The 26,144-nt window shown below is 44.8% G+C and overlaps 1 protein-coding gene across 7 annotated transcripts in view; it reads right to left on the minus strand.

Annotated features, from left to right (window-relative positions):
- Window positions 1–26,144, minus strand: part of DENND2A (DENN domain containing 2A) — a 112,886-nt gene that overhangs the window by 70,731 nt on the left and 16,011 nt on the right. For 2 of the 7 annotated variants that reach the window (XM_081534318.1, XM_081534313.1), the window contains exon 2: window positions 168–283. The exons of 3 other annotated variants lie outside the window; for them this stretch is intronic. The gene's annotated coding sequence lies outside the window, so the exon portion shown is untranslated. Of the gene's footprint in view, window positions 1–167; window positions 284–12,776; window positions 12,878–26,144 lie in introns of those variants that run through there. 2 more of the 7 variants (XM_081534317.1, XM_081534312.1) reach the window with 1 other exon arrangement.

Genomic DNA, 26,144 nt, shown 5'->3' on the forward strand with positions numbered 1-26,144 from the left:
CAGGGGATCTTCCCAATCTAGGAATCGAACCGGGGTCTCCTGCATTGCAGGTGGATTCTTTACCAACTGAGCTATCAGGGAAGCCCTAACTGAACCTCCCAGGAATCCCACTCCCAGCTCCTTCTCACATTTCCAAGATTTCTATCCCCTCTCCCAGGATGGTTTACCTGCCAGGTGACAGCGCGGCTCCCCAAGGCCCAGCCTAGGCACCCCCTTCCCCCAAGAAACCGAAGGGCCAGGCTTTAAGACATGCATATAACTCTTAGGAATGAGGAGAAGAAGTCTAGAGGGAGAAAGAGAAAAGGAAGAATGGACATGGGCAATAAATTAAAAAGAGGGAGGTTAGGAAATGGTGAGCTCAGAAAACATCAAGAGAAACCATGTGTTTGGGGAGGAGGATGGAGCTTGGGCCTGGGTGTGCAGGGAACCCAGCTGCCCCCTTTCCCAGAGAGTGGCACCATGCATTTTGGGATATGTCAGTGCTAAAAGCGAGCTCGGTTCTTAAAAGAAGCCGGTCTCCAGGGCTCTCCTCCTGTTAGAAAGGTGAGTCCTGAGAGGCCTTTGCAGGGCAGGAAGGAACTCAGTGCCTCTCTCATGATGCTCTGCAAAGATTCCGGAGCCTCTCCACTCTGCTGGGCTGACAGACACTGCTCTTCTGTCCTGCTTCTGGCAGAGGTCCCACTGGACTCAGGATAACAGCCACTCCCCACTGCCCTCCGCGTGTCGGCACTCCGCCTCCACACAGACCAAGCCCCCAGCGACAGAGCCTTGTTCCATGTGAGCAGCAACTCTCGCCGCCCACCCTCTTCTTTCAGGCTGGCACCCTCTCACTGGCACTAGGAATAGGTGCCAGGCCCTGTGCCGGATGCTGTGGGGGTTCACAGATGAGTAACGCATGGCATCTGCCCCCAGGGAGAGAGCACCAGGCCTGTGCTCGGGTCACCACCAGCCCGCAACCCCCCTTCTCCCCAAAGAGAACGGTTTCTCTGAAGTTCCCAGGAAGCCACAGCTTTTTCAAAAAGCACAAAGCCCACTGTGTCTAATGCACAGAGAACCATGTATGAACTTTGAGGTTAAAGATCCAGAGACACACTTAAAAAAGACGGGACTTAAGTGAACTTGATTCCCATCAGGCAATAATAACTTCCAGTCCAAAAACCACAGTCTCTAGAGACACTGCTGATACCCTCATCTGAGAAGCAAGTTCAAGTGGGCTTAAGGGGCTGGAACTGAGTGGGGCACAGACCCCAGAGCACACTCAGCAATCAGCTCACCAACACTTCTGAATTCATAGGAGAACAGAAAACGCTGCTTGAACAAAACTTTGACACTTGCCTTTTGTTTCTGATGTTTCAAGGTCATTAATTAGGTGACAAACCTAGCCTAATTTGCTAGGTGGGAGTACTCTGTGACTTAAGTTACCAAGACAAACTTCTCTATCACTTTATAGGTCTGGGATTGCAAGATGGAGCTATTTTCCAAAGTGTGGTCCACTGAGGATCTGATCTAGTCAAACTGGGAACCTTGTCAGACATGTAGATTCCTGGGCACCAACCCAATGTACCAAAACCAACTGTCTGGGGCCGGCCTGGAACCTGCACTTAAATATGGTAAATCAAGGAATTCCCTGGTGGTCCAGTGGTTAGGACTTGGAGCTTTCACTGCTGATGCCCGAGTTTGATCCCCGGTTGGAGGAACTATTAGTAAGATCCCACAAGCCTCCCAGCACAGCCAAAACAAACAAACAACAAAACCATAAATATGGTAAGTCAAAGGCCTTGGGTGATTTTTACACAATCCAAAGTTTCTTTTATTTCTTGCTAGGTAATTTGGCCTTGTGATCTAAACAGGCTGGTTTGCAGTAGGTATTATGAATGCATGACTGGTGATACATTTTCTCATTCAACTGCCACAAAAATATAGAACTTCCCATTCACTAGATGAGCTTAATTAGTACCAATAATCTTAGTTAGAATAAAATGTCACACAAAATTTTAAAGCTAAGTGATGGGCACATGAAGGTTCATGTGTTTTGCACATACGAACATTTCCAGAAGTTTATAAATTGTTTTACAAACTGAAGAAGATATTTTTTCAAATGCCAACATCTATAGCTAATTATATTTATCAATCTAGTCCATAACTGAATCCTGTTTTTCTCCTTGCTAAAGTGAATACTGTAAAATCTGTTCTTGATTCCTGTTTCTCTTTGGTCTCAATGTCAAGCTGATTGGAGGGCTCAGGTGAAGTTAAGAGGTGGTGGGAGAGTCTTCTAAGCTTTTAATCTGTTAGGAACTCCCTTCAAATGTCTCATCCTGTTACTCCTAATTACTTCTCTGAATTACCTTTACTTTTTCGAGAGAAAGAAAGTATAGTGAGACGTTTCTAAACAGCTTCAAAAGCCCACAGAAAATTTTAACTGCTCCAGGCTGAAGATCAAAATGCTATATTATTTTGTGACCCCTTTAAGTTTACCCACTAAGGCTTAAAATTCAAGCCTGATCTCTGAAAACACTTTTTTGAAGGGGGATTGGAGTACTAACTGTGAGATCGCTATAAAAACAAGTATTTCTCCAAAAAAGGATCAAGATTTTCAAAGAGATGTACAGTGTTTTTCCACAAACAGGAAGGAGGCAGGTGACTTATCAGATCTTTCCTTGAGAGCAGTTCTTACAGGAGAACCCGAGGGTGCCTGAGTAGGGAGGGGAGCAGCCCTGTGTGAAAACAAGCCAGGAGCCCCCGGCTGGCAGATGCTAACTCCTTTAGAGCCCGGCCCGCACCTGCTGCTCTCCTTCGTGCACTGCCACCGAAGGAACAGTAACGGCAGGTGGGAAATCCACCTGCTGGAGCCAGCACCGTCTTCAATACCAGAAGCCCAAGAAGACCGCTGCTCGTGGTCCGAGGCCTGGCCTCTTACAATGAAGCACTGCTCGTATTTTGTTCTGGGCATTAATTAATTATCCATTTGTGATATTTAAAAATTAAATAGGATGCTACTGATTGTTGATATCACCCAACAGTAATAACCTTCTTCCTTTTAGCTCTGGTAGGGTTTTGATGTTGGGAAAAGGGAGATGATAGTAATATATGGTCGATAGAAATTTTGCTATCAAAGTCATTTAGAAAAAGAAGTTCGGATCGTACTGGTTCAGAGACTGCTATAAAAAAAATCTGGACATGTTTAAGTCACAGGGAGATGGGGTGAGGATGAAGGGAGGAAAAACTGCTTCTCTCTAAATCTTTCTTTTTAAAAAATATTTAATTTACTTGGCTGCACCGAGTCTTAGTTGTGTGGGATCTTTGGTCTTTAGTTGTGGCATGAGAGATCTAGTTCCCTGACTAGGGATCAAATCCAGACCCCTTGCAGTGGGAGCTCGGACTCTCAGCCCCTGGACCACCACGGAAGTCCCCTCCCCAAATCTTATAAAAACAGTGATTTAAATAAAAATTGAAATCTGGAAATGTCGATCAACTGATGAATGGATAAACAAACAGAATGTGGTCTAGTCACACAGTACGTTATTCAGTTCAGTGTTAAGAGGAATAAAAGGTCATTACATGCTACATGCTACAGCATGGCTGAACCTTGAAAACATACTAAGTGAAAAAAGCCAGATACAAAAGGAATATTGCATGACTCTATTTATATGAAATGACCAGAATAGGTAAATCCATGGAGGGAAGGGGGAATTGGGAAGATTGCTAATAGGTAAAGGTTTCTTCTGGGGCTGATGGAAGTGATCTGGAAAGAGATAGTAACGATAGCTGCAGAACACTGTGAATACATCACAAATAACTAAACTGTGCACTTTTACCTTTTTTAATTTTTTGGCTACGCCAGGCAGTATGTGAGACCTTAGTTCCCTAATCTGGAGAAGGCAATGGCAACCCACTCCAGTACTCTTGCCTGGAAAATCCCATGGACGGAGGAGCCTGGTAGGCTGCAGTCCACGGGGTCACGAAGAGTCAGACATGACTGAGTGACTTCCCTTTCACTTTTCACTTTCATGCATTGGAGAAGGAAATGGCAACCCACTCCAGTGTTCTTGCCTGGAGAATCCCCGGGATGGCAGAGCCTGGTGGGCTGCCGTCTATGGGGTCGCACAGAGTCGGACACGACTGAAGCGACTTAGCAGCAGCAGCAGCAGCAGCAGCAGTTCCCTAATCAGGGATCAAAGCTTCCCCCACACTAGTGGAAGTGCGGAGTCCTAACCACTGCACCACCAGGGAAGTCCCTAAATTGTGTACTTTTAAATGGTGAACTTTATGTGAATTATATCTCAACTGAAAATACAGTACAGGGATATTCAAAGGAAAAAAATTAATTTGGGCAACAGAGGAGGTGAAGTGAGGAATAAAATATATATAACTGTAATTTTCCAGTGCCTTTAATGTTCAAAGGCTAGTATGTTGGTTCCAAAATATAGGTAAACATATATATATATATATATATATATATATATATATATAACTTGATTCATAAAATAGACTTGAGATACTGAGTGAAAAATACAGTTTATATCATAAATGATATCATACTAATAAAACTAAATTTTAAGTGGTTTTTATTTCTGTTGCAAATAAAACAAGCTCTTCAGCTTTAATGATTCTAATAACTTAGTTTTATCAGCTTATAAAGAGCAGGCAACAGAACTGAGAAGAAACTATAACAATTACAGCAGAACAAAAATAGTTATTTTCTCAACTGAGCTTTCTTTTTTTTTTTTTAACCAAGCAGTTTGTGGGATCTCAGTTCCCTGACCAGAGACTGAACCCAGGCCACAGCAGAAAGCCCAGAATCCTAACCACTGGGCCACCAGGGAACTCCCTGAGCATTTTTCTTATTAGCCAGCATACCCAGAATGTGTCTGCTTTCAGAAAATATGTTGAGAAGGGAAAACACACACACACACAATCACATAATACAACTCTTGCTGCATCTAACTGCTTAGTGAAGCTCATTCCTGAGCCTCTTGATGCTTCATTTTCATTATCTTCAAACAAAAAAAAATAATTTTTAAAATTAAAACAGGCTGCTCTGGTTCTTTACATAACAGCTTTTTTGGCATGGAGTATTTTCACTGAAAAAAAAAAAGCAATTTTTTTTTTTTTTCACATTTGGAAGAAGATGGGGGATTCTGAAGTAGATGAGGAATAACTGAAACCAAAGCCTACATGCTGCCTCAAAACCACACCCAGGGGCCATTATTTGGCAAAATCACAGTCTGCATTCTTGGACCAAATGCTTAAACCGTGCCTCACACCATGACCAGACACCAGGTCCTCAGCACACACACCAAGTAAAGCCAAAGTAATGGCTTTTCTATGAACCAAAGTCTTCCTATTTCTAGGAGTTCTGCTTTGACCCCCAAAGATTCCCCCAAATTAAGAGTATTCAAGGAATGTTTGTTGAATGAGCGAACACATATACCATCTTCTTATACTTAACAGATGACTGGTTGAGCCATACAATGGAGTATTGCTCAGTTGCTTCAGTCATGTCCGACTCTCTGTGACCCTATGGACCGTAGCCTGCCAGGCTCCATGGGATTCTCCAGGCAAGAATACTGGAGTGGGTTGCCATTTCCTCCTCCAATGGAGTATTATTCAGCCATTAAAAAAATGAAGGACTATTACATGCTACAACATGGATGAACCTTAAAAACATACTAAGTGGAAAAAAGCCAGACACAAAAGAAATGTTGTATGATTGCATCTACATGAAGTGTGCAGAACAGATAAATCCATCGAGATGGAAAGAAGATTAGTGTTGCCAGGGGCTGTGTGAAGGGGGAGTGGGGGAATGACTAATAGGCATGGATTTTCAGGGGGAGGAGAGTAATGAAAATGTTCTGAAATTAGATAGTGGTGATGGTTGCAATAAATAGTTAATATGCTAAAAACACAACTGTGTATTTTAAAGGGATGAATTTTATGGTATGTGAATTATATCTCAATAAGGCTGTTATTATTATTTTTTTAATCAGCAGGGACAGCTGCTAAAAGTGAGGAGTCCTGGCCCCACCCAGAGTGAAAGAATCAGACTGCTAGAATAGGGCCTAGGAATCTGCATTTATAAGTTTCCTGGGGAATTCACAGGCTTAGAGTTGAACCCTGGAGTTTATTTTCCAGTCACTGGCACTGTCAGTCAGCAACAGATCTACTCTCCTTTGCCCTCTCCTTTGTAAGGGAGCCTTTTACTCCAGTGTGTCTGTTTGCTCTTGTTTTTTCAGAGCATCTCTGAAATCTGACGGAGGCATTATCAGCACACAGCAAGTTGCTCCTGTCCCTCGAGCCCAGGTATAAATGCTCCAAGATGCTCTTTCATAGATCCTCCCTATACAGGCAGGCGTCAACAAGGCGTGTTATCACTCTAAGGGGTGGCCTCAAGACCAAGAGCAAGATCTGAGTAATTTAAGACTTTCTATGGGTGTGAATACCTAGTTACTGACACTAATATTTACTTTGAACAACTTGATCAGTATTTTCTTGACCCACACGTTTTGAGGGTCCGTTTTGTGACAAATGAAACCAAGGGGAATTTGTGGCTTGAGCCTGTAGACTGGACCACACTTTGTGATGCTCTTGAGGCCTGAGATAGCAAAAGATGTTTACTGTTCTCACTTTTAGTAAACCCGGGAAGGAGTTTTTCACATCTGCAGAACATTCTTACATACAGAGATGTATTTGGCCACCTTAGTAGGATGGAAACACATTTTTCACTTGACAATATTTGCAAATCATGCGTTTCTCCTCACTCACTTACAATGTGGAAATACTTCCATATGTTGCCTTTGGCTTCACCATTGTGTGGGGGATAAAAAGCGAAAAAGTACAATTAGGTGGCCATTTTGCCTATGAACACTAAACTACTGTGCATATAAGGTTTTAGTGGTGTCAGCCCTCCCGAATTAAGGCTTCATTACTACTCATGTCACCTGTCTAGAAAAAGTTACTGTGAGTTTGCCATAAACCATAACAGTAGGAGTTATGAGAGTTATAAAATATGCTAATGCTGCCAAAATATGGTTTAAAATCTGGATTCAGATATGTAGTTTTCTTTTAAATGAAAAAGTACATTCCTTTTTGCTTTTAGGTATTACAGGTCACCAAAATGGGAAAAGTCAGGTTGTAACTTCTTTCAGCTCCCAAACAATTAAACTTGCTCTTCCTTCTGTGTTTGGCTAGGCCAGAAGCCACTTCTTATTTCTAACCTCTACAGAAGTCAAAGTCAATGCTCCTACCATTTTTCTGATAAGGAAATCAAGCTGAGGGAAGCTGTCATTTGTTTAAGTTCATACAGCAGCTCTTAAGTGTCAGAACCAGGAGTGAGTCTATGTTTTGAGCCCTAGTCTGGTGCTCCTTAGACAGTATCTCCATGGCCTCATATTACATTACCTAAACCAGATGCGAGTTAGACTCTAGCTCATTATTCTGGGTGCTGTTAAGCTCTTCGAGATCAGCAACTGCTTTATCCTTTTACACCATGCTGAATTTAATAAATACTTACTGGGTGAGCTGGGAGGGAGACTGAAGGTTTTTTTTTGTGGGCCTCTCTTTTCATGGTTCTGTGATTATACATTTCTGTACTTTGGGAGTCTACCTAAAGCATAATCCTGTATATGGAAAAATGTACGCATAAATGTTCATGACTATCTTATTTAAAATACTGAAAACTACAAATAACTCAAGTGTCAAGCAATGTAATGATAAACTATAACATATTCAATGAAATATTATGAAGCAAATTAAATTATGTTTAAGACTACTACAATTCTATAGAGATAGAAAGTAGATTAGTGGTTGCCTAGGCCCAAAGTGGGTGAGTGAGAAAAAAGGGGCGTGACTGCTAACAAGTATGGAGTTTCTTTCTGGACTGATGAAAATATTCTAAAATTGACTGTGATAATGGTTGCATAACTCTGTGAACACACAAAAAACCATTAAAGTGTACACTTTAGATGGGTAAATTGAACTATATGTGAATTATATCTCAATAAAGCTGTTATTTTTAAAAAGTAAATTAAGCTAAAGAAAAAAAGACTATTACTAAATGGAAAAAAATGTTCATATTGTGATGTTAGCCAAAAGGAACAAGATCCAAAAGCTTGCATACAATATTAATAAAACAAGTTTTTAAAGGGAGTGGCAGGGGGACAAGAAATTAATTCCTATTCAAAATCTCACATGTAAGAATATGACTGGAAGGAAATAAAACAAAGGATCAACAGTAGCTATCATCAGTGAAGAAACTTTGAATAATTTTTTTTCTTTTCACTTATCTATATTTTCAACAAAAAAATATATCTCCAATGTTTTGGTAATAAACATGCATTATCATGGGGGTTCCCAGATGGCTCATGAAGTAAAGAATCCACCTGCAATGCAAGAAACTCAGGAGATGCAGGTTTGATCCCTGGGTCAGGAAGATCCCCTGGAGGAGGAAATGGCAACCCACTCCAGCATTCTTGCCTGGAAAATTCCATGGATAGAGGAGCCTGGCGGACTATAGTTCATGGGGTCGCAAAGAGTTGGACAAGACAGAGCGACTGAGCTCACACATGCATTATTGTCACTATTGGCTTCCCAGGTGGCTCAGTGGTAAAGAAACTGCCTGCCAATGCAGGAGATGTGGGTTCAATCCCTGGGTTGGGAAGATGCCCTGGAGAAGGAAATGGCAACCCACTCCAGTATTCTTGCCTGGGAAATCCCATGGACGGAGGAGCCTGGCGGGTTACAGTCAATGGGGTCGCAAAAATCGGACTCGAATTAGTGACTAAACAACAACATTATCACTATTGTAAATAACGGGAAAAATGTAAACTCTGCTGTTATCTGTGGGTGTCTGGGTCTGCCCTGGTGCTCCCAAAAGGCCACACAGTTGCTTTTCAGCCACAACCACAACTGCAGGGCATGGGTCTCAGCTGAGCCCATCACTTCATTACTTGTTTGGCTTTGCCACTGTATCTCCTGAACAGAAGGGTAAGTGGTACTTTATTCTCATTACCTCCTTTCCCTTAGTGACCACCAAGACTTGGATCCTGGTCTCCAGTGACCACTTCCTAGTACAGAACCCATTCTTTCAGTGGGTTCAAAGAGATTATATGGGGACCTATGGCTATTAGGGAAATTACTCATGTAATTCATTCTTCCAATTATTAGTGTTTACTTCCCACGGGGAACTTAGTGAAACTAGGGGAAATGTGAAATAAATCATTTTTTTTGCCCTCTGAGAGCTTTCATCCTCATCCTGTGAATGTCATGTCATTCACATGCTAATACTGTATTATACACTTGGAATTTGCTAAGAGAAGAGTAGATCTTAAATGTTTTCACAACACAAACAAAAAAAGTTACCTGTGTGAGGTCATGGATGTGTTAACTAACCGAATATGGTAATCATTTCACAACATATACATATATTAAATCATTGAGTATATACTTTAAACTTATACAATGTGTGTGTTAGTCACTCAGTTGTGTTCAACTCTTTGCAACCTCATGGACTGCAGCCCACCAGGCTCCTCTATCCATGGAATTCTCCAGGCAAGAATACTGGAGCAGGTTGCCATTTCCTTCTCCAGGGGATCTTCCTAATCCAGGGATCGAACTCAGGTCTCCTGCATTGCAGGTGGATGCTTTACCATCTGAGCTACTAGGGAAGCCCCTAGTACACAATGTTAAATGTCAATTAAATCTCAAAAAAGCTGATAGAAAAAAGATGCAAACAAATGTCTCTAACACAAAACATGATATAAACAAAACAGGTGACAGCAGGTTCCTTTGTGTATCTGGGCTTAGAGGGTGGGCTGAATTTCCTTTGGGGTGTATGGGTGAAAAGCACAGATGTCTGCATAATCTTCAAATGGCTAAATGTTTAAGGAAGGACAAGCCACTAAATGAAAAGCAGCACTGATTCTTTAAGGAATGACACCTAACGCATTTGCTCGATTTCCTCGCAGGAGTCAATCGAAATGGGAACTAAGGCAGGATCTGAACACAACTTGTACAGGTTTCTGAAAGTTTTTACCAAATGTTACCAGAAGCAGGACAACATTAACTTTTTTTTAATTTCAAAAGCATTTCAAGTTTACAGAACAGCTGCAAGAGCAGTACAGAAAACTCATGTACTCTTTTATCTAAATTCACCAAGTTTTAATATTCTCCTTCAATTAGAGTGTTCTGAATTGCTCTTTTGGAGCTCCAGGGAATATGAGTGCTATCAAGCCACTAGAAGCCTTCAGTGCTTATGAATCTAAAAGGAAATAGAATCTTACAAAACCAGTTTACTGAAGTAAGTCAGCAAACCCAGGTCCAAAAGACAACTCAACCCCAACTCACTTCTGACCCTCCACCAGGACCTCTCAGGAGGACACTGAACTCTTCAAAACCAAATTACCAAATATGCAAGAAGAGCTAGGAAAACACAAGAAAATAAAAAAACTGAAGAGCAGAGGTGACTGGCCCTACCAGATATTCACACATACTGTAAAGCCTCTACAATTAAAACAGGATGGTACTGCCATAAGAATAGATAAATAGACTGATAGAACAGACAGTCTAGACATAGACCTAAGTACTCATGTGTGTGTGTGTTAGTCACTCAGTTGTGTCCAACACTTTGCGACCCCACGAACTGTAGCCCACCAGGCTTCTGTGTCCATGGAATTCTCCAGGCAAGAATACTGGAGTGGATTGCCATTCTCTCCTCCAGAGGATCTTCCCAATCCAGGGATGGAACTCAGGTCTCCTGCATCGCAGGCAGATTCTTTACCGTTTGAGCTACAGGGAAGTCCTCCAAATAATCATAGGTCTCTATATATGATCAAGGGGGTATCTTAAATCACTAGGGCAAAGATGGACTTTCTCATAAATGGGGGAATAACTGACTGGCCCAAAGGTGTTCAAGTTAAGATCACACTGCAGATCTGATGTGCCTGTGGTCCTGGTAAACTGAGGATGACTCGGGTCTTTCTCAAAGCCAGAATCCAGCTGCAGGCAAGCGCTAGTTCCACAGAGGGGCTGCAGCCCTGAGGGGTTGACAGCAGCCCCTGAAGGATCTGACCACCGCCCCTCAAGAGCTCCTCTGAACCTGCTATGATTTGAATGCAGTTTCACAATTTTGACTTTCCCCCCCCTAGACTTTATCATACATTCATACAGCACCTGATTTTCACATCATAAGCACATTATAACATATATAAGCCTCTGCCCTCCTCCCAATTTTCAGGTGTAATTCTTGTTAGGCTTATTTTGAAGAGAAGATTAAGCTTCAGCGACTGGCCCAGGATCACAGTGTTTAAGTAGCAGAACAGAAAATCTTATGATTTGTATCTTTCTACTCTGATTTTATATTTCTCCTCCAAACCTTGTTATCTGCTCTCTTAGTACCTTCAGTCAGAACCACCCCATCAACATCTCTCACAAGTCTGATGCAAGAATCTGCTACTCAGTGGTGTTAGTACCCCTGGGGACAGTAACCTGAAGGCCTGACCCCTCTTCTTTCAGGGCAGTAAGCAGGAAATAACTTTCATTCATAACCTTTGGGAAGGTCAGGGTCAGGAAATGAACGCTGTTATGTCCTGTGATCAGTCAGGCAATGCATTAAGTACTTAACCAACATAATCATAGAAATAACGCATCTCCCAAGAGAAATGAGGGCTTCCCAGGTGGCACTAGTGGTAAAGAATTTGCCTGTCAATGCAGGAGACGCTGGAGACACAGGTTTGATCCCTGACTTGGGAAGATCCCCTGGAGAAGGAAATGGCAACTCACTCCAGTATTCTTGCCTGGAGAATTCTATGGATAGAGGAGCACAGCGGGCTACAGCCAATGGGGTTGCAAAGAGTTGGACTATGACTGAGTGTGTGCATGCACACACACACAAATGCACATACACATAAATTAAAATATACATCCACATATGTCCTTGTATATTAATATTCGGAGCACATTATTTTTCATAGCCATTAAGTAGATACACACACAAAGTGCCATCAACTGATGAACAAACAAAATGTGGTACACCCATACAATGAAATAATATCCAGCCATCAAAGGAATGAAGTACTGACATATGCTACAACATGGATAGGAGACATGTAGTAAGACACTAAGCTAAAGGAATAGAAGCCAATCACAAAAGGCCACATATTGTATACGTCCATTTATATAAGATACCTAGAACAGAGGTATCTACAGAGACGAAAGTAAATTAGTGGTTGCTTAGGGCTGAGGCAGATGGAGCTGGGGTTGGGAGTGGTGGCTAAGGGGTACTGGGTTTCTTTGTCCAAGTGACAAAAATGTTCTAAGATTGATTGGTGATGGTTGCACAGCCTGTGAATATACTAAAAATCATTAAATTATACACTTTAAATGGATGAATTTTTATGGTATGTGAATTATACCTCAATAAGACTGTTATTTTAAAAAGAAAGAGAGGAGGAAGGAAGGGAGGGAAGAGGAATGGGGAAGGGAAGAAGAGTGGGTAGGGGTGGAGAGAGACAGAGACACTAAGCATCTGGCAAGCATGCACCAGGTACATATTAAGAAGTTGTAATAGTATCCCTGGGATTTTAAGAGAGGTGTGTAGCCCCAAAGCCCTCCCTCTAGTACACCATTACCTCCTTCACAAGCACTAGCTCTAGCAAAGTAGCAAGTGAATCTGAGGAACCAGGATTCTTATGAGTACAACGGTTAAGACAAATGAACACATTAGGGTTACAGAAATATAACTGGGTAGTAGATCTCACAAGCATGCACTGGTGCTTGCCTACCTCACAAAGCAGCCACTTTCCTGCAAACCGCCCCTTCCCTCCTCCACGGAGGCCACAGGGACCCGGGCAGCCATGTTTGAATGATGATCCCACCCCTAGCCACAGCTGATTGGCTCTAGAGGAGGCCTAGCTGAAAGTCGGGCCAATCACGTTCCACTGCCAGGGAGCTGCGTCCATGTGTGTGGCCAGAACACGGAAACATGGCGCTGTGAGGCAGCCATTTACACCCTGCAGACCAAGGAGCAGAGGGAGCTGGACATGATACCCGCAGAAAGAGGGCTCTGCACTGCCTCAGCCCAATCCACTCTTGGGCCAAGCTGCATTCCTGCCCACGGGTTCCACAAGATACCTTCATACCCTTGTTTGCTTAAGCAACCAAAAGAATCCCCACTAACACAGTGTCATGTTCAATCTATGTTCAAGTACTTTCCCAAAACGAAAAAAGAAAGCTAGCGTGCATGTGAGCTTTAAACATGACTCTGCACCCATATGGCTGAAGCTGAGCCAACTGCAGCTACTAAGGAAACCAAACCCCCATTAGGTTTGCCTCCAGCCTGGCACAGAAGTTGCCTGTGATCTTATCATTCCTGTTACACTATCGAGAGTCAAGAAGTTCCTTCCTCTTCCTGGGGGGTGGGGGAGGGGAACGCATCACTGAAGGTGTTGAGAACATCTGAAGCCTTAGTTCGTTTTTCTAAATCAGATGGATAAAATAACTTAAAAAAAAACAAATAAAAAAATGACAATATAATTAATATAATGGAATCAAAGCCTTAGTAAAGCCATGTCATGAGACCTAATCTTTCTAAGGACCTGAACAACATATTATAAGCATTGATACAAGAGGATCTGCTGGACTCTAGGATGAAGTTTTAAATAGGACATGGTATCAGAAGGCCTACAGTTTCCTTCTTTCCTTCTTAATAAAACCTCACTGAAAAAACTCTGGCCTTACATTGGAGTGGACCAATGAGAGGTCACTGTGGGTAAATGAACAAATAAAGGAATCCATGCCTTCTTTGGTTCTTATTTTGGATCTACAGTATACAAGAAAGCGGGTCTCACATCTCTCCCACACACACTGGCAGGGACACATCCAAATGAAAAACATTTAGAGAGGTTGCATTGTCTGCACACCAGAAGAAGAGCTGAGTTGACAGTAGGAAAGGGACGGACCAGTCCTTTTCCCATCCCTCTGTCTATTTATGGGAGTCATTTCCCTTCAGGAAATGCTGAGCCCCTCTCCCAGGACCCTGTTGGGAATGACGCCTGCACTGGTTGACCCAGCCTTCCACATCCTCCTCCTGGCCTCAGCAGCTCTCCCCTTGTGACCCCCATCAGTCACTGGGAACCCAGCCTGCAAATGACAGTGCTTCTTACAGTCCTCAGTCTAGTGTGGAAATTCAAAGAGGAAAGGGGGGATAAAGATACATAATGACACTAGAAAAGCCCCTGGCATGAAGAAGCTCCTTAATATGAACAGAGGATGGTAGCAGGTAAGAAGGGCTAGAAATGACCACACTGTGGGCCATGATTTTGTGGCTCATCTAGCCTCAGTCACCTGTCTGGGGGGTGGCAGAGGCAAGAACAGGACTCAAGGCTCCTGTCATCCCATGTGGGACTCATTCACCTCCTGCACGGTCCTTTCTCTTTCCCAGAAAAATGTATAGACTCACGTTTCTATAAGGGGGCTTCCTAGGTGGTGGTGGTGGTTTAGTCGCTAAGTCGTGTCCGACTCTTGCGACTCCATGGCCTGCCAGGCTCCTCTATCCACGGGATTCTCCAGGCAAGTATACTACAGTGGGTTGCCATTTCCTTCTCCAGGGGATCTTCCTAACCCAGGAACTGAATCCTGCACTGCAGGCAGATTCTTTACCAACTGAGCTATAAAGAAAGCCCAAAATCCCAGGTGGTGCTACTGGTAAAGAACCAGCCTGCCAATGCAGGAGACTTAAGAGACATGGGTTCAGTCCCTGGGTCAGGAAGATTCCCTGGAGGAGGGCATGGCAACCCACTCTAGTATTTTTGCCTGGAAAATCCCATGGACGAGGAGCCTGGTGGACTACAGTCCATGGGGTCACAAAGAGTTGGACGTGACTAAGACTAAGCGACTTTAGCTCACACACACACATTTCTATAGAGAAGTTATTCCAGGGGAATCTGGGTCTACTAATTACATATCCTTCTTTTCTTCTTTCTGGGGTTAGCCCTGGCCAAACCCCAAATTGAAGTTCTTCCCCCTCTCCTCTGAATTTCTCTGGGTGTTTTTTAACTTATCTACACTTGGTAACCCTAATAAATGTGCATAACCATGTGGTATCTCTTTCATGGTTGGCTTCAATTGTTAGTTATATGTTTAATTTAGGATTTCACGTAGTTATGTTTGACACCACAGATTGAACTGCAACAATGAATGAATGATGAACACTTATCGAACACTGACTATTTTCTAGGCAAGATTCCACACAGATTGCTTCACCAACTCCTCACACCCACCCTACAGTTGCCTCAGCTTTACAGATGTGGGAAGCAAGGCCTGGAGAGAGGAACTTTCCTCAAGGCCACATGGATGCCAAATGAATCCCGGTTGTCAGATTCAAGTCCGGGTGCCTAACGCCAAGTCGAGAGCTTTGGGAGCAGGTTATAGGCCTTCCCCTCCTGGATACAGACTAGCTACTCAGGGAATTGTTTTGATTGGGTTTTATTCACTCTCTCCCTCCTCTCCAAGCACACCCTGGCCCCAGGGCACTGCCTGGCTATCCCGTCCACTTCCAGAGGCAGCCCTTGGGCTGCCATTTTGGGATTTATTTTTCCCTCTGAAGGGTTTCCTCATGTTCATTTTAACCTGGCCTCACTGATAGTGGGGCTTCCCTGGTGGCTCAGACAGTACAGAAATCACCTGCAATGCAGGAGACCTGGGTTTAATCCCTGGGTCTGGAAGATATCCTGGAGGGCGTGGCAACCCACTCCAGTATTCTTGCCTGGAGAATTCCATGGACAGAGAAGCCTAGTGGGATGCAGTCCATGGGGTTGCAAAGAGTCAGACATAACTGAGTGACTATCACTCATGCATTGATCAGTAGTACTGAGGCGGGAAGGAGGGCCCCCGCTGGGCTCTGTCCTGTATCCTGGCCCCTGGGTACCCGGCCGCTCACACCACACCAGAAGTAGCCACTTGGAGGGGATGTACAGAAGGCCATGCTTTATTTCCTTCCGGCAGCCCTCCGGGGCTCCAGCTGTGTTGCCCCAAACGCCTCACTCCCACCTCCTCTCCCTTTTGCCTTCCGGCCCTCCTCTTCCCTTCCTCCCCTCTCAGACCCTTTCCCACCCTCTTTTTGCTGGCTTCTGTTCTCTTTCTTTCCATGAGCAGAGAGTTTCCAGCCTGGCTCCCGGCCAGCACATTTGGACAAAAGGCAGCAATCTTGGAGGGAGACGTCATCTCCCATCCCCTTTGCCGGGGGCCAGCACCGTGGCTCCCCGAGCCCAGAGAGGGAGCCGGGGACTGGGGCCGCTCCCACCCCACTCCCATTTCTGGGAAGGAGCTTGAAAGATGGCGTATCGTGGGGGTTAAAAACAAAGGGTTTGGAAGCACACAGCCCCAGATTCAAACTCCAGCTCTGCCGCTTGAGAGTCATGGGACCTTGGGCCAGTTATTTTTCTCAGCCTTGGTTCTCTCTTTTGTGAAGTGGTGACAGGAACAGCTCCTGCTTTGAAAGGCTTACCCGAGATGGCACCTGGAAAGCAGTGGGCACAGTGCGTGTCCTGTGAGAAGCTCAACACAGCTTCTGTTGTTATGAACTGAACTTAACCCTGCCAAATAATACAAGTAAAAATACAGGACTTTGTTATGATATTGATATTAATAATGACAATACAACCTCCTCAACTCATCTGCAGGGCTGCAGAAAGCGTTAGTCACTCAGTTGCGTCCGACTCTCCGCGACCCCATGGACTGTAGTTCGCCAGGCTCCTCTGTCCATGGAATTCTCCAGGCAAGAATACTGGAGTGGGGAGCCATTCCCTTCTCTAGGGGATCTTCCACAACCTAGGAATTGATCTGGGGGCCTCCCGCATTGCAGGCAGTTTCTATACCATCTGAGTCACCTGCAGACCCAGCCTCAATTGTCTGCAAGTGTGGTAAAGCTGTAAAACCTCTCAAACATATCGTTACTGTTACAGTGTAATCTGCAAAAACTGGTCTTGAAATTGGAAAAGAAGCTGACCCCCTTCCCTTTTCATTAAAGTCAGGGCTCAGCCTTGAAGCCAGAAGTGAAAGTTAGGAGGAACCCACCCCATTAGCACGGCCTGCTCGCCCGGACTCCCCTGCCCTCCCACCCTGTTTTCTGGCTCTTTGTAAGCTGAGGCTCCATTTCTGTTTGTTTACTATCTATGCTTGGTGTTTTGTACTCAGAAGTTGTGTAATGCCTGGGAATGTGCTCTGTTTTATTTAGCTAAGTTTTGAGATATGGGCAATTTTTATTTAACTAATCTGAGCCAGCGTGGATGGGTTTGAAATTAATCCACAAGATCAATCAAGGAGCTGAGCACATGAGGCGCTGCTGGGAAATACACACGTAGGAATGGTCCCTGCCTTAGAGCTAGGGATAAAAGATGCAAACCCAATCAACCACTGGCAATGAAAGATTATAACTGTTCAACACCAAAAGATTAGTTTAAAAGTCCAGGGGATGCCTGACAACATGTTTAACAAAAGCCACAATGTGAGAGGGGTTTAGGGACTAAATTCAAACCACAGTGGTAAATGTTATGAAAGAAATAAAACTGGAGGAATTTAGAAGTGGGCAGGCAATGAGAGTCAGAGGGGTCACAGACTGCTTCAGAGAAGATGTAGAATCTGGTGGCCCTTTGGACTAGTTGGGAGAGTTGTCCAGGTGAGGCAAGAGCATGAAGAAAAGGGGACAGTACGTCCTGCCCTGGACATGAGACTGATGGTGGGACGGCCTCTTTGGGACATGTGATGGGGAAACATGGAGAGGAGGATGGAAGGGCTGGCAGATGAGGCTTGGAGACGTTCTAGAATCAGAACGCGGAGGTAAGGTTTGCTCTCCACAGAGTATAAACAGGATCCATGATAGAAGGGGCTTCCCAGGTGGCTTGGTAGTCAAGAATCTGCCTGCCAATGCAGGAGATGCGGGTTCAATCTCTGGGTGGGGAAGATCCCCTGGAGTAGGAAATGGCAACCCACTCCAGTATTCTTGCCTGCAGAATCCCATGGACAGGGCAGCCTAGAAGGCTGCAGTCCACAGTCCACAGAGTCAGACACAACTGAGTGACTGAGCAGGCATGTGCGTGATGGAAGATATGAACTGATATATTCAAGAGGAACATATAGAGCAAGCAGTCAGAGGCAGAGATCTAAGAGTCTGGTGAGAGAACAACACTGGGGGGGTGAAGAACTGGGGACGCAGCCGAAGAACCAGTGAGTGTGGACAAGCTCTCCCCGGGGAGAAAGTGAAGCCAAAGAAGAGAGTGAGGAACTGAGCTGTGGGGGTGACTCTCTCTTGACTGAGCTCTTTACAATGTGTCTTCATCTGGGTCTTCCAACTGGACAGAGAGGTCTGATGGCAGAACACCTTCCTTGGGCTTCTTTTTATTCCTCCACAGTGTCTATCTGGAACAGATCTTGGTGTTTTATGGGTGCAGCGTGAATGCTTGTTGAATGAGAAGAAAAGGAATCAGTGAAGGAGATCTTCTCCAGAGACAATTAGCATAACCCAGATGGTGTGGTGTCTCAGGGGAGGAGGCGTTATTCAAAATGCTTCACAAAGGTGGGGCTCGGCCCCGGTCAATCACCAGGGCCTTACTGTTGACCCTTTCAGGGCTGGATCTGCTCGTGGGGGTCCCAGAATGGTGGGATACCAGGAGTGACTATTTAGAGAAGCATTCAAGCCTTTTGACAGGTGGTGCAGACATGTCACCGTAGCAATTTTATATTGACCGTGACCTGAGTCAGGCGAGTCATGTATGTTAGGAAGCTCAGAAACCAAGAACAGTGAACTAGCTGTACAGTGGCCGCACCATCAGTAACGGGATGAAGTCTCCACAGACAGTCGGGGATGGAGGCCAGATCTCAGGGACGTGAGGAGGAGCTTGTGGTCCTGCCCTGGGGGCTTGGGCAGGTGTTCTGTCTCCCCATCCTGAAAGCAGTCTTCTTCCTCTCTTGTTCTCCAGTCAACAGGCGGCCTGAACCCGGGCTCTGTGTGTGTCTAGAAGCACTCTGACTCTTTTCCCTGTCGCTCTTCCCTCTGTCCCGGGTCAAGGATCTTGGCTTCCCTGCGTGCAGGTGAAAGGAGAGCCTGGAACAGGAAACTCTCTTGACTCTGACTCTGCGGTGCCGGAATCACCAAGTCTCATCACTTGGGGAAGTATCAAGGAGCCCCTCCTCTCTGATGTTTTTCTATCCTGTTAGATGCATCAGTTCAGCTGGTGGGTAAACAGAGCACTGGTCCCTGTTTGATGTCCTGGGAGCTGTGTGTGTTTGTTGATTGTCACAGACACAGACGATGAAACAGACCAGATGGAAAGGGATGTCAGGCGGCCAGGGATTTGTATGTGGGGTTGGCTGACCACACACTTCATTTCACATCTGAACGACTCCCACCTCCAGCTCAGAGCAGCGAGGGGAGAAAGCCCTCTGGACCTGCAGCGAGCTAGAGACATTGCCCTGGGAGAAGCCCAGCGCCCCGGCATGCTGCTTTGGTGGTCCGTGTCTTCCCAGCCGCGGCTCTGAGCAAGTCTGTGCCTGAGAAACTGGTCCCCCTCCAGCTGCAGGGATGCAGGTCCTACGTCTCAGGCTGCCCCAACGCTCCTGCCCAGTGACTGAATGAATCAGTGCTCTGTGGCTTCTCCCCCAGCTAACTTCTCTCCTGACCATGCAAGGCCAGTTTTAATCCTGATTTGTGGCACAATTTCCCACAAATACCTCTGCTCGGTCATCTGGGAGGTTGAGTCTGTATTTCCCAGGGACGTGAGAAACACACATAAAATTATAGAATGTTCTGCTTTAATGGTTCCAGTCTGCTGGGAAAAGGCAGCTGTATTTCCTTCCACAGTGAGCTGTGGGCAGTAGGGAGTGGTACCCATCTCCTCTGACTCGTTTAGTGGGAACGAGTTGACACGCAGCATTGGGTGAGCCACCGCACCCCTCCTCCTTCCCTGCACTCAGGTCTCTACTTTAGGTGGGAGTTAAGAAAAGCTGGGGGGCAGAGGGATGACACGGAATCATGTCCCTGGGTCGGTGCACTTAGACCTGCAGGAAGAATGGATGGGCATGTCCAGCCCTTCGCCAGGTGGCAGTTTGTAGGGATGGCCCCAGGACAGGCTGGCTGGCTGTATAGCAATTAGCAATTCATTTTTTTCCTTGTTTGTTAATGGCAAAATAGTAAGAAACAAGTAGAAAACAATATATACCAACCCAGACAATATGGTAGATCATATCCTTAGATATTACCAATTCTACTATAAAAATTATTTTTATATTTAAAATTTGATACTGTCCTTTTCCCTTTCAAGTAAATACTTTCAAGAGTACTTTAAGAAAAAATGAAGAGAGGTGTGTTTAAATAAAACAAACAAACAAACAATTTATCTTTAGTGCTTCTTTTTTACTTTCCAAGTGTCCCACTTTGTATATATAGTTACCCTATCTGTTGTACAAAGTGGATTTGCAGACAACTTAGGGCTAAATCAAGTCCAACCCTTATGACATAGACAGACAGGATTAAAAAGCAGAGACATCACTTTGCCACCAAAGGTCCATATAGTCAAAACTATGTTTTTTTCCAGTAGTCACGTAGGGATGTGAAAGTTGGGCCATAAAGAAGGCTGAGCACCAAAGAACTGATGCTTTCAAACCGTGGTGCTGGAGAAGACTCTTGAGAGTCCCTTGGACTAAAGGAGATCAAACCAGTCAATCCTAAAGGAAATCAACCCTGAATATTCATTGGAAGGACGGATGCTGAAGCTCCAATACTTTGGCCACCTGGTGTGAAGAGCCGACCCATTGGAAAAGACCCTGATGCTGGGAAAGATTGAGTGCAGGAGGAGAAGGGGGTGGCAGAGGATGAGATGGTTGGATGGCATCACTGACTCAGTGGACATGAATTTGAGCAAACTCCAGGAGACCGTGAAGGACAAGGGAGCCTGGTGTGCTGCAGTCCATGGGGTCACAAAGAATCAGACACGACTTACTGACTGAACAACAACGTGATGGAGAAAGAGGAAGACACCTTGGATTATTTCCCTGGGCTGGCTCTTATGTGTAACCCACCCTGCCCATTCTAGGTTTCAGCCTACACAATTGTGTGAACTCGTGGTTATATGAGATCAAGATTTTTGGAACACAAACCAACAGCAAGAGACAATATTGGGACAATTTGTTGGATGACGATCTACAAACCTAGAAAAATTCTTAGAAACTCTAGCTTCAATATGTTGCCTTGAAAAATTTAACAAAACTCAAAATAATAGATTGCCTCTATGAATATATCACACAATTTCTAACTTAAATGGAAATTCATAGTAAATTCAGTGGGGAACGAGGGTGAGAGAGGTAATACTATTTTACAATTTTTGAAAAACTGAGTATCAGAATCTCATTTTATACATATATACAATGGAATATTACTCAGCCACAAAAAGGAACACATTTGAGTCATTTCTAATGAAGTGGATGAACCTAGAGCCTATTATACAGAGTGAAGTAAGTCATAAAGAGAAAAATAAATATCATATACCAACAGACATATATGGAATCTAGAAAGACGGTACTAAAGAATTTATTTGCAAGGCAGCAATGGAGAAACAGACATAGAGAACAGACCTATGGACACAGGGAGAGGGGAGGAGAGGGTGAGATGTACGGAGAGAGTAACATGGAAACATACATTATCATGTAAAATAGACAGCCAATGGGAATTTGCTGTATGTCTCAGGGAACACAAACAGGGGCTCTGTATCAGCCTAGAGGGGTGGGGTGGGGAGGGAAATGGGAGGGAGGTTCAAGAGGGAGGGGATATATGTATACCTATGGCTGATTCATATGGATGTTTGACAGAAGACAACACAATTCTGTAAAGCAATTATCCTTCAATTAAAAAATAAATTCGGCTTCCCTGGTGGCTCTCCTGGTAAAGAACCCGCCTGCAATGCGGGAGACCTGGGTTCGATCCCTGGGTTGGGAAGATCCCCTGGAGAAGGGAAAGGCTACCCAGTCCTGTATTCTGGCCTGGAGAATTCCATGGACTGAATAGTCCATGGGGTTGCAAAGAGTCAGACACGACTGAGTGATTTTCACTTAAAAAATAAATAAATTAAAAAAAAAAAAGAATCTCATTTCATTAAAATATCCATCACTGGGCACGGATATATTCAATATACATTTGGCTTTGAAATCTTTTAATTTAGCACTTCCACCTCTGGGAATTTATATACAGAAATGTTGGAACAAGTGCTGGAGAGTGTTTACAGTGATTAAAATCAGAAGCAACTAATTACTGATTAATTGCTGCTGCTGCTGCTGCTGTTAAGTCACTTCAGTCATGTCCGACTCTGTGCGACCCCATAGATGGCAGCCCACCAGGCTCCTCTGTCCCTGGGATTCTCCAGGCAAGAATACTGGAGTGGGTTGCCATTTCCTTCTCCAACTCATCAATAGACAATGTGTTAAACAAATAAAGTCAATTCATACAAAAGAAGACTAGGTAGCTGTTAGAAAGGAGAGGACTATGTTATGTCCCACATGGAATTATTCTCACATAATACTGTTCAGTTATTCCATTTTTGTAACAAACAAACAAACATAATATATTACATGTAAAGAAAAGAAGTCTAGGGGGATTTAACATACATACCAAACAGTGATCACCTCTGAGGAGGGATAAATATGGGGAAAATTTTCACTGTGTTCTTTTTGTTGTTGTCCAGTTGCTAAGTCGTGTCCAACTCTTTGCGACCCCATGGACAGGTAGCTGTCCTTTTTATGTATTGCTTGGGGCTTCCCTGATGGTTCAGCTGGTAAACGATCCACCTGCAATGCAGGAGATCTTCCCTGGGTGGGGAAGATCCCCTGGAGAAGGAAATGGCAACCCACTTCAATATTCTTGCCTGGGAAATCCCATGGACAGAAGACCCTCGTAGGCTTTAGTCTATCGGGTCCCAAAGAGTCAGACACGACTGAGCGACTAGCACTTAAACGTTTTATAATAAGGATAGTTTTTATTGTTTACATATAAATACATACACGTGTATATAAAAGTAATCTTAACATTTTAATTCTTAAAAAAAAATTTTTTGGCCACACCATGCGGCAGGTGGGATCCCAGTTCCATGAGCAGGGATCCAACCTGTGCCCCCTGCATTGGAAGCACAGAGTCCCAACCACTGGACCCCCAGGGAAATCCCCAATCTGAAAGTTTTAAAAGTACACTTTTAAAACAAAAAAGGAAATGGGTTTGCTACTCTGCTTGAACTGGTCTGACAGCCCTACTGATAAGATACACAAGCCCTTGGAAAGCGTGGGTAACATGGAAGACATGTCACATTCACGGCTTCCTGTCCTGTTCCCACTCCCCAGGTCCATCCTGCCTTCCTCTCCTGCTGAAGGGAAGCATGAATCCTCAGGTTCAATACAATACAGATCCTCTTCCCTAAGCTTGCTGCAAGGGTGACTCACCCCTTCCTTCTCTAAGGCTCGGGCGGTGGGGAGTGTTGGGGGGGAACCATAACTTGATTGTTAGTAGTTCAGCCAGTTGGAAAACGGGGTCTCAGGCTCATCCCTCTTTCAGCTGACCACAGGCCAGGGATGAATGTGTCAAAGGGAAGCCAATTCTGGGCTCCCGTTGGCAAAGTGAGCTGGGATTAACATTTGCCCAAATCGGACAATGATTTTAACATGAGGGTCAAGGATGGTCTGACTCTGGCTTCCCTTCTTTTGGGGCCAAATGTAGAGAACTGAGTCAAAGAACTGAGTCAATCACTCACTCTAGTCCCAGGCACTGACTCGCCTCCCATCATTAAAGGGGCAGTTGTGTCTGAGTCCCTCAGCTGGGTGGCCAGTGCAGGGGTTTCAAAGAGCCCAGGTGCCTGTAGCAGCTGTCTGGTTCTGGCGGAGGAAGGGACCACGCCTGGGACACAGGAGACTGGGCATGACACAAGGCCCAAGCAGGGGTCTTTGTCACTCTCGAGTAACTGTCAGACATTCCATGGACCCTCAGGAAGCAAAATAAAGGGGGTAGGTTCCAGAGAGCGTGGGGGAGGCTGAGTCAACTTTGCCCACAGCCAAAGAAGCAACTGCCTGCAAGCTATACTTGAGGGTTTTGGGAAAAGCCATTGAGCCTCAAAATACTACCCCTATTATCCTATCATGGTTACTGAAATTCAGCTCTTAGAGATTCCTTCCTTTTGACTGAGACTTTATGCATGTTAAATGGCAAGCTACTTCTCCCAGCTTCTTTCCAATCTGGAACACAGAGGTCGGAGAACACATATACTTGAATATCGGGAGGGAAGTAGAAAGAATCCACAGCTTAGAGGCTCAGCAGTCAAGACAGACAGACCTATATGGGTCCCAGGCAGAGAGAGAAAGGTACCAAGGCTTTTCAGTTTTGGCTAAGGTGAGGCACTGCATCCAATAGTATTAGACCAAGCAGATCTAACTGTAGAAGGCCTGCGATTATGCTTTTAGACTTTCTGTTAAAAAGTACTTTACACACATATACATACTAGCCTTCTTACCTGTATCTGTTCAAGGTGGCTGTAGATCTTGATGGTGAAGGCTGACTAGTCAGGGGATTTCATTGTAAGGAACAGGCTTTCAAACTTTAAATTTTACAAGGTCTTTGCTTTTGGAATCTGTGATTTCAGTCCCCTCCGGTGACGAGCCCTCTAGGTGATGGCTAGTAGCAACCTCACTCAACCGTGGTAGTACCTTAAAACCACCTGGGACCTTTTAAAAATACTGATACCCAGGGCCTGTTCTTAGAAATTTTGATTTACTTGGTCTGGGGTGGGGCCTGGGCATCAGTTGTTTAAAAAACGCCTCCCCTTAGCATTTAAACGTGCATTCTAACGTGTACCCTGAGTTTAAAATGCTAAGGACTGTGATGGGAGGGCAGATGGGGTAGATTATCATACCTACTCAATTTAAGACTTCTAGAGTGGGCAAGAAGTGCTTTAAACTTTGGAGGGCACATTAAGAATGCATTGACATAGATTCTGCAGATTCATCCTTCTGCAGAAACCAATAGGAAGGCCCTGGCCAGATGAGCGGCTGAGTGCAGAACCACCCAGCTCACACCCTCTGTTCTTCTGCAACATTCCTTACTTTGCAGTGAACAGTTTTCCTGCCCTCCCTGACCTCAGCAGAGTGGATCTCTGGTATCTTGAGCCCCACCCTTTCCTCCACCCCTAGGAACAGCCTTAGCATCAGGTCGGAGGGCACAAAGACCTGGACCACCAGGGGAACTGGACTTGCCCAGTTGAACGGAATCCTCAAATGCTCCTTTCACTCTGTTTCTCTTTGGTCAGGATTTCCGATGCCAATCTTCCCAACACTCTGCCTTACCCGGTTCCTTCTCCAGACCAGTCTCAGCCCACCTGCCTATGGGCTATACTGGGATTTGCCTGCTTCCCCCTTCATGGTTGGGCACTGGGATGCTGTGGTCGCTACATTCATCAGAGTAGGTATCATCTCTTCCTCCATTTGAGAGCCCACGGCTCCTGCATAGGATTCCCCAGGCCCACACTGCCCTACAGCGCCACTGCCCACAGGCCTGAGCCTCATTAGGCCTCCCACAGAAGTGCAGTATGTCCTCAAGTCATAAAGGAAGATGGTATAGGAAAATGGTCATGTGGAGATTTATCTTCCCATCTTTTGTAACACTGACAGTGAAGTTTTTTTTTTTTTTGCTATGTTACTCTTTAGTCTTTACACCAACTTCCACATGAAAAATTCCCAGTTGAGTTCAATTCCAGGAAAAAATTTGTCCTGAAAATGAATTTGTATGCTTTCTCTTGTCCAAAATCCCAAACTGTGCAATCCAGAGTATTTTTGTTTGTCTCTAAGCTGCCAGAGAATTCAGAGCCAAATTCATTGTCCAAGTGTTGTAATCTGCTAAATTCGGGCCATTCAAAATCTCCATTCCTTTTGCTTTGCTCTGTTTTCTCCTGAGCGTTTCTGCACTTAGTTCTCATCTAAGTCATCTGACCCTGTCCCCAAGTCTGCCACCAGGTCCCACCTCTTTATCTCTTGGCTCTTTCCACCCACGTCACCACTGCCGTCACCCTGCGGGTCAGTAACTGCAGCCTGGGTGCTGCAAGGCCGCGGTCTCCTCCTCTCTGAGCCTCCAC

Source organism: Giraffa tippelskirchi, chromosome 10, assembly GCF_054371585.1.
Source record: "Giraffa tippelskirchi isolate mGirTip1 chromosome 10, T2T-mGirTip1v1.2.pri, whole genome shotgun sequence".
Lineage (NCBI taxonomy): Eukaryota > Metazoa > Chordata > Mammalia > Artiodactyla > Giraffidae > Giraffa > Giraffa tippelskirchi.